Genomic DNA, 9,328 nt, shown 5'->3' with positions numbered 1-9,328 from the left:
CTTGCCAACCACCCTCTCTACTCTTCACTTTCCTTCCTCTCTACCTCACCATCTTACTCTTATTAAATCTACCCCCACTCCCCCTTCTTTCTATATTATTCCTTCCCTACTCTATCACTGTTACATCATTGCATCATTCTCGCTTTAACATCTATCCCGTCCTCCTCTCACATCTATTCATTACCCTGCTCCATTCAATTCATCTCTTCTTTATTATTTAAAAAAGGTTTATTATTTATTAGAAAGTTTTATTTCCAGAAAGTTTTTAATTAAAAATGGGCACATAATAAAACGTGTTGCAAATAATTTTTTATTGCGTACAATATATATATATATTTATATATATATATATATATATATTTATATGTATATATATATACATATATATACATATGCGGTCAATATATATATATATATATATATACATTAGCAAGAATTTCCCTTTGTTTCCGGGAAACGAGTAAAGGGGTGCTATTGCGCCAGTAGTCACCCCTTTTATACTGATCAGGCGTATGAGATTTTGTTGCCACATTTAGTGATCACAATCAATGGAAAGAGGGCTAGAGCTCTTATTGATACTGGATGTACAACAACACTTATTACTACGAGCGTCACCAACTCTTGGAATGGAACCAGCGACGTTAAAGCGGTGGATGGCAGAGAAGTGGAATGCTTTGGAGAGGCCGATGCGGAGATTGTAGTAAGGAATATGCCATTGCGACTAAAAGTGATCGTGCTGGATAGATTGGTTGCAGGAATTTATGTAGTGCTGGGCCTGGACGCGATAGACCGACTGGGAGGAGCTACTATTGCTAAAGGCTAGGTGAAGTTTGGCAATCAGAGTGCACCGGGAATAACAGGAAGTGTAACCAGGGGTTATACCAACCAACCAACCGACGAAACCCCGGCCATGTCTGATTGAGGATGATGACTTTCGAGCCTGCTTCGATGGTGAAAAATGGATGGTAGAATTGCGATGGACCGCGGAGCCACCTGTATTGACGAATCGGATCAGCTGCTACAAAAACACACTGAAAGGAGCTGCGGAGCTGCAGTTTGAAAATGAAGTTGAGAGATGGATAGATGAAGGAATATTAATGCCGTGGTCAGGGAAAGTTGAGGGAATTTTGCCACTCATTGCTGTGGTCCAACTTATTAAGAAGAAAGTTAGGCCAGTGTTGGATTTCTGTGAGCTGAACAAGTTTGTCACTTGTCACACAAAGGAGAGAATCGATGTGTGTGAAGAAGTCATAAGGAAATGGAGGAGGATGAAGCAGGCAACTAAAATTGTAGACCTGAAGTTAGCCTACCTCCAACTTCATGTGGATGAGAAATTGTGGAAATATCAATTGGTAGAGTACAAAGGTCAAGTTTATTGTCTGACCAGATTAGGATTTGGTCTGAAATCTGCACCAAAGATAATGACGGAATTTCTTAAGACAGTGTTGGCCAAAGACGATGCAGTGAAGAGAGGCACTTGCTCTTACATCGACGATGTACTAGTGTACGAAACAGAGGTGACTGCAGAAAGGATGAGAGAGCATATCAAAGCATATGGACTGACGACAAAACCGCCTGAGTTACTGAAAAACGGAATGGCTTTGGGATTTCGACTACAGAACAATAAGGCAGGGAAATTGATGTTTGGGCGAGGAAATGAGATCCCTGAAGCCAAGGTTGACCTAGCCAAGAGAGAGCTTTTCTCACATATGTGGAAAGCTGGTTGGCCAGTATCCAATAGCTGGATGGGTGCGAACTGCGTGCAGTTTTATTAAAAGGCAGACTGAGACAGGCAGTTGGGAAGATGCAGTTGATCAAGAAGTGCTTCTCATGATACAAGAAGTCATTGCAGAAATGAAAAAATGGACCCTGTGAGAGGAGAATGGCATGCAAATGAATGGGTGATATGGACTGATGCTAGCAGTGTAGCATTAGGGGTATTATTGGAAATAGGAAAAGTGGCTGTTGAAGATGCTGCTTGGCTACGCAAAAAGGATGATAGCGCCCATATCAATATTGCGGAACTCGATACAGTGATGAAAGGCATCAATCTGGCTCTAAAATGGGGGCTACAAATAGTGAACATTAAAACAGACTCTGCAACAGTGGTGTCGTGGATTAAATCGGAGCTGTCTGGTGATAAGCGGATCAAAACAAAAGGAGCAGCGGAGATGCTTATCAAGCGTAGACATGGAGCGCTGGGAGACTTTGTTCGAGAATTCGGACTAAAGGTAACTATTACCTTAGTTCCGTCAGAAAAAAGTAAAGCAGATGGTCTGACAAGAGTCAAGAAAGCCTGGCTACACAAGGAAAGAGACGCGGCTCCAGCATGTTGTGCAGTAGAGAATTTAAAAGACATGCATAACCTGCATCAGTTTTGGAAAGGAACAGACCCTTTACCTGGCAAGAAAAGTAAACCCGCACGCCACAATGCAAAACGTCAAAAAGGTGGTGGAACAATGTAGGGAATGCCAATCGATCGACCCTGCACCGGCTAGACATGAAAAAGGGGAACTGCATGTTGAAGAGAATTGGCGAAGATTGGCCATTGACATCACACATTATCAACATGAACCGCATGTAACTATGATTGATTATGGGCCTGGGAGAGTAGCGATATGGCGGAAAATCAGGAATGAAACAGGAGAAGATAGAGTTGTCGAGGAGATTTTATGGAAAGGGGGCCAGTAGAAGAGGTGTAGGTTGATAATGGTACGTCTTTCCGCTCGGAAGTTTTTAGAGACTTATGTGCGAAGTGGAATGTGGAGCTATATTTTAGAGCTGCATACCGTCCAAGTGGAAATGGAATTATAGAGAGGCACCATCGTACTATAAATGCTGTGGCGTCAAGAAGCCAGATTTCGCCCCAAGAAGCAGTTTTTCTTTGCTACAATATGACGCCAAACGCTGGTCAAGACGAAAATTCAGTGCTGCACCGGTCTATTTTTTCTTATGAATGGCAACATCCATTGGCTGTAACACAGAGAGAACAGGCCTGCGTGGATATCGCAGTTGGTGAAGAGGTGTGGGTGAAACCACCCAATTCTCGTTGCACGACTCGCTGGGGAAAAGGTACAGTGACTGAAGTACTCTCCAAAAACAAGGTAGCGATTGACGGAATGTCTCGTCACATTTTAGATATACGGAGAGTCTCCTTGCCATCAGAGGAAGAGGATGTTGACGCTGATGTTGAAGTATCTGAAGAAGAGCCTCTTCGACGATCGCACCGTGAATGAAGACGCCCAGCGTGGATGGCAGACTATGATACTAATTATTGATCTTAGAGATCAAGGGGGCATATGGTTAAAAGTAAAGAACCTTATCTCATGCATCGTGCGGCTCGTGTTAGGAAAGAAAAAACAGAGAAAATAAAAATGGCTGCCCCTGGTATTTATGGACTGAAAATCACGTGATGTGACTAGAGAGGGGAGGGGGTATGCAAATGAGATGTGGTTGGGTCTCTCTATAAAAGAACCGTCTTCTTTATTTTGGGCGTCAGTGTGGAAAGTGCAGAGAGAAGAGAAGAGTTGGATTTGAGTTTGAGACTTTTGATCTGAGGTTGAGTTCAAATTAACCGTCAATAGGTAAAACTTTTTCTGGAGCAGTGTAACAGAGTACTCATGAGAAAATCAGCAGCAGCTGTAAGATAGCTGGCTAGCTATTTTATATTGCCTTTAACCTTAATCACTAGCAGTTTTGACGAACTGCTAAGGTTATGTGCGTAATTGGAACAGATTATCTCTTTTCGGGGAATCAGGTGAGGGGGCAATGTTTTGTGAAGCTGGATTTTATTTTAGATAAATTGAAGTTGTGTCTAATATTGCTGGTGTGGTAGACCTTTGTAAAAAAATCCGATCTTCGTTCTGTCGACAGAACCGTTTTTATTTTTTTATCGCCACCGAGTTATTAATTTGTTTTACATGGACATGCTTGTGTTTTGAACATATATAAATATATGGAGGCGTTATCAAACGTTCAAACAATTATTTTGACATCCGAAAACTTTCATTTTTATCTTTTATTCTATTAACAAGTTTTTGAATCGGATTAATTAATTTTGTAAAATGGCCGTTTTCATCTTGTACTAGATAATGTTGTATGGTCTTTACTTCCGGGTATTGCATCCTTATTTTGGAGAGTGGATGTGTTTGCATTTTATCATCTTAATTACTGTTAAGTTGAAGGGAGTGCAGAGAATACAACCCAGGACATGAGTACAACCCAGGCTATGATAACGTAATTGTGTGAAATTGGCAAACCCATATGTGCAGATCGAAATATAAATTGGATAAGATTATAAAATAATAATTAGAAAATCGAAAGAAGTAATTGTATTAAGAGAAGAAACATTTCTAACTAAAATATTAACTAGGGTTTAAAATATGAATTCATCTGTAACATTATTATATTTTAATGGAATTTGTCTTTCTATTTCGATTGTCTTTATTCTTTTAGATAATCATGGACACATGTTTTTTTTACACAGTAGTCACCACTTAGCAAGGCCCGGAAGCCACTCAGGGATAAGGATTATTGCAAGTACATTACGTTAGTGTGGAGATTTGATAAAGGGTTTACTTAAGGGGGCGGTTCATTAGGAATTTGTTAAAGTTGGACTTAAACACATCCAAGTTGTAGTCTTGTGGGAAGCAGTCAGACGGAACAGAGTTCCACAGGCGTGCAGTTCTAAGAAAGAAGCTTTGTTCGTGGAATCCACGTTTTGATTTAGGCACAGATAAAGAGTGGGGGAAATTTTTCACAGTGGATTCGGCTAGACGGGTGTTTTTCGTGAAAGATTGGCGAGGGTGGACCAGAGATTGGAGTTCAGGCGAGCACCTGCCATGGAAATAATGATAAAACAAGGAAAGGCTCGCAACGTCTCTTCTGTGGGAGAGAGATTGCAGGGTAGAGAAAAAGGCATCCCCCACAAACCACAAAGTCTATTTTGTACTCTTTCAAGGCAGGATAGGCTGTTTTTAGCAGCTCCTGTCCAGATATGGCAGCAGTATTCCATCCTTGGACGTACTTGGCTTTTATATAGATAGAGAATTGCATCAGTAGTTAGATATCTTCTGGAGTGGTAGAAGGACCGCACCATTTTTCCAGCGACCTTGGCAACAGACTTGATGTACGTGTTCCATTTCAGATCAGCAGTAAAGGTCAAACCCAGAAGTTTGTCAAAACACGGTGCCTTTCCCAGACGAGAGCCATCCATCACAATTGATGCCAGATGGGGATCAGAGCGTTGATGATGTAAGGATAGGAGTTTGGTTTTAGATGCATTAAAGGTAACCAGCCAAATCTTCCCCCACTGAACCACACGCTCGAGATCAGAGGAGAGAGAATCAGAGAGAATTTTGTCATTTATGGCCTTTGATGTGTTGCCGTGGATGGTCGTGTCATCAGCATAGATGTCAACGAATGATTTAAGTATGTGTTTAGGGAGGTCATTGATGTAGATCAGGAAGAGAGTTGGGCCTAGGATTGAACCCTGATGACTCCAGCATTAATACTGCAGGCCTCTGATTTTTGTCCATCGACCACTACTCTTATGAGCCTATCGGAGAGAAATGATTTAATGATTGAGAAAACATTTCCAGTTATACCGTAGCTGGAAATCTTGTGAAGTAGACCCTTATGCCATACCTTTTCGAAGGCCTTTGATATGTCAAGAGCAATTGCCCTAGAAAGGAAGCCTTTGTCAAGAGATTTACTAATCCTGTGAGATATAACCGTCAGCACATCTGTGGTAGATCTTGCAGAGCAGAAACCATATTGTGTGTCACTAAGAAGGTTGTTTCTGCTGAGGTGGTTGACTATTTCTCTATTAAATATGGATGCCAGCAACTTACTCATAACACACAGGAGACTTATTGGTCTGTACTGAGAGGGAGATGACTTATCACCTGAATTCTTAAATACAGGGCAAACTGATGATGTCTTCCAGGGAGTCGGGAAGCACTTCTTCTTAAGGCAGCGCTTGAATAGTTTCGTAAGTATGGGAGCAAGTTCTGGTTGAAGCTTTTTTAACACTATAATTGGGATGCCGCCAGGGCCAGTTGCTTTACTGGACTCAAAGTTTCTTGATTAGCTTGGCGACTTCATGCACGGATATTTGTATGTTACCTAGCGTGTTCTGTGTTATAGGAGAAAATATGGGGAGTTGATGGCCTTCGTCGCATAGGGTAGTATTAGCTGCAAAGTTCTTTGCAAATAGTTTGGCCTTGTCTGATGCTGACGAGATGACGTCTGGTCCATTGATAATGGTTGGGATAGAACGCACACTTCTGTTCAGGATCCTATTTGTTATTTGCCAAAATTGGTAGGAACCAAGCCGCTGATAAGCTACCTTGGATTTAACAGACTGGGCATATAGCTCTCTTGCATTTTTTATTACTCTTTTACAGTGGTTGCTGGCAGTCCTGAAAGCAGCTTAAGTCTCAGTGCATCTATTACGTTGGTAGCTATGGAAAAAGTGATTTCTGTGCGCGATAGCAGCAGCACATTGTGGGGAGAACCATGGCTGGCTGTTAGGTTTTTGTTGGAATGTTTTAGATGGTATGAATTGGTCTATGCCTATTAGATCTGATACTATAGAGGACACTTCCTTTTTAAACATGGAGTGCAGAGGTAAATCAGATATGAATGTACGGAAGCTATCCCAGTCAGCCATAGAGTATCGGTATACAGTACGGTGGAGGGGTACGTCTGGGGGCTTCTTACATTTCGTTTTTATCTTAACTGATACAACGGAGTGGTCGGAGGATCCTAGAGGAGAATGAATTGAACATGAACATAGCTCAGGGGAAGTTAAGAGAAAAAGGTCTAGGAGGCTTGCATATTGACCGGGTGTGACCGGATGTTTCATCATCTCTAAGTCTTATGTGTGATTAAAGACCAAAACTGCTTCTGAAACTTGAATGAAGTTCTTCATCTTATCCTCGTTTACACTGTTTATGAAATACGTGATTCGGAAAGAGGGATTTGAAGAGACAGCAAAAAACATATGGAAGAGCACACTAACCTGAAAAACATTCATGCGAATCCCCGTCCGCATTTCACGGTGGAAGTTATTTCAGGGTATTAGCAATAATTATAATAAGCAATTGTTGATTGTAAAATCAAGTATATGTTTTGTTTCATGAATGTATTATCCCAGGCATTATCTACTTACTTCGAATCACAAATTTTATAGAATTATTGTGTGAAGTATGGCGATGGTAGAAAGGTTGTTTGCAGCTGTTGATTAACTTGACATTTCTAAGAGGTTAATTCTTAATATGAATTGACCTTGTGTCTAACTTAAGCCATAGAAAGCAGACTTTCGTGGTGTTATTTACATGTTTGCAGGTAAAACCTCGTAATGTGTGATTTTTCTATTGCAACATTTATTCAATTATATGATCTCAATTATAAAATGAATATGCAACTCTGTGATGCATGTGAACAAATGTAGGTTTTGAAATAGAATTTAATTGTTGTATGTTGTTTGTGCAAAAGGTTTTAACTATATATTAGTTATATGATGAATCACATTTCACTACAAAATTATGACCAAGGCGTTTTTTAAGGTGATTAAATTTCTTTTTATGTGTACGGATGGGAGTGTTATATTTGAGGATTTCAAAACAAACAACTTAGCATAGTACTTATGTATACTTTGTAGTGGTGATTAATTCCTTTCGTCATTTTCAAATGCTTGTTCTAACAAGAATTTATTAACTCAAAATATTCATAACCGTCGACGATTGTTTCAAACTAGAAAAACAACACTTTTAATCTTATATATTGAAAACATACGCCTGTAACAATTTTGTTAATTCGTATGATTTTGGTGAGGGTCACAGTCGTACAACTCATGATAACCTGCCGTTAACCAGAAATATGCTGCAGGTGGCGTGATTAAAAGTTTCCCTAGATAAACATATGAGAAATGTGTCACATGCTATGGAAAAGAAGTATGTCATGTGTTTGAGGATAGAAAAGAGTTTCCAATCTGAATCTGGAAAAATCTTGAAAGAAGAAACATATTTATGCCAAATTACGTGAATACATGGGAAAAAATGCAGAATAAAATATTTAATCAAAAGTTAAATTAATAAAAGAATCAATTCGAACATTTTGTTAACTTTATTTCACGTTTTCGCTCCTCCAAGAAAAGAAAGAAGTAGCTCAGTAGAAGTACACCTTGGTTGCGTACATTTACATGATTTAGACATGAGAAAAGTGTGTAAGTAGCTCAGTAGAAGTTCACCTCATACAAGGTATTTTCATCTGATAAAAATAGATCAATTATTCTAAGTAGAAAGATTCGTTCACATAAATATGAAACTATCCTACAAAATATAACTACTACACAACTTACTAAGTCAAAACCTTATATGGCTAATCAGTTTATAATTGTTGAATTTTTATCGATATCTGATGCTGCAACAGTAAATGATAATAAAACGTTTTTCAATACTTTTTTTTATCGTATGATTTGGAAGGAGAAACTGTCGCATAAAAATGTTCGCAAAAAATATAAAATTGATGTTATGATAGGCGTTCAATACATAATGCCCTGGTCTAATTACTCACAAGGAAAATTGCCACAGTTATTAGTTGGGATGTGAAAACAGAATATTTTTTCTTGCGTATGAATCCGTTAATATCATGTTTTTGTATAGACTGTGGTTCTTGGTTTATTAGCCGAGTGTAAACCTCCAAATTCAAAACACAACACTATTTCAAGTTAGCTAACACACGTGTGTAGCACGCCTTGTTCTAACTCGTCCTAATTGAGTATCTGTTTAATCGTTTTTCTTAGATTATGTTAATAATTTTCTGTTAATAAACAAAGTTTTTAATCTCAGAATGTGGTTTCTCTCCCGTATGTGTTTTCATATGACTCAACAAATTTGACTTCTGTGCAAAAGAAGAACCACATACTTTACAAGAATGTGGTTTCTCTCCCGTGTGTGTTTTCATATGACGAAACAAAGTTGACTTCAATGCAAAAGAAGAACCACATACTTCACAAGAATGTGGTTTCTCTCCCGTATGTGTTTTCATATGACGAAACAAATTTGGCTTCAATGCAAAAGAAGAACCACATACTTCACAAGAATGTGGTTTCTCTCCCGTATGTGTTTTCATATGACTCGATAAATGTGACCTCTGTGCAAATGAAAAACCACATACTTCACAAGAATGTGGTTTCTCTCCAGTATGTGTTTTCATATGAGTCAACAAACTTAACTTCCATGCAAAAGAAGAACTACATACTTTACAAGAATGTGGCTTCTCTCCCGTATGTGTTTTCATATGACTCAACAAATGTGACTTC

General features: G+C 39.1%; 1 long non-coding RNA gene across 1 annotated transcript in view; it reads right to left on the bottom strand.

The window, feature by feature from the left end:
• Positions 1 to 8,115: 8,115 nt before the first annotated feature.
• LOC145271251 (uncharacterized) overlaps positions 8,116 to 9,328 on the bottom strand; it is a 13,865-nt gene continuing 12,652 nt past the window's right edge. Inside the window, exon 3 of the long non-coding RNA XR_013865778.1 lies at positions 8,116 to 9,328. This exon is cut by the window's right edge and continues 826 nt beyond it. This is a non-coding gene — a long non-coding RNA (uncharacterized LOC145271251).

Source organism: Euprymna scolopes, chromosome 46 (assembly GCF_053919585.1).
Source record: "Euprymna scolopes isolate OS-2025 chromosome 46, ASM5391958v1, whole genome shotgun sequence".
Classification (NCBI taxonomy): domain Eukaryota; kingdom Metazoa; phylum Mollusca; class Cephalopoda; order Sepiida; family Sepiolidae; genus Euprymna; species Euprymna scolopes.
Note: the sequence above shows the minus strand (reverse complement) of the source record. Positions and strands in the feature narration are given on the sequence as shown.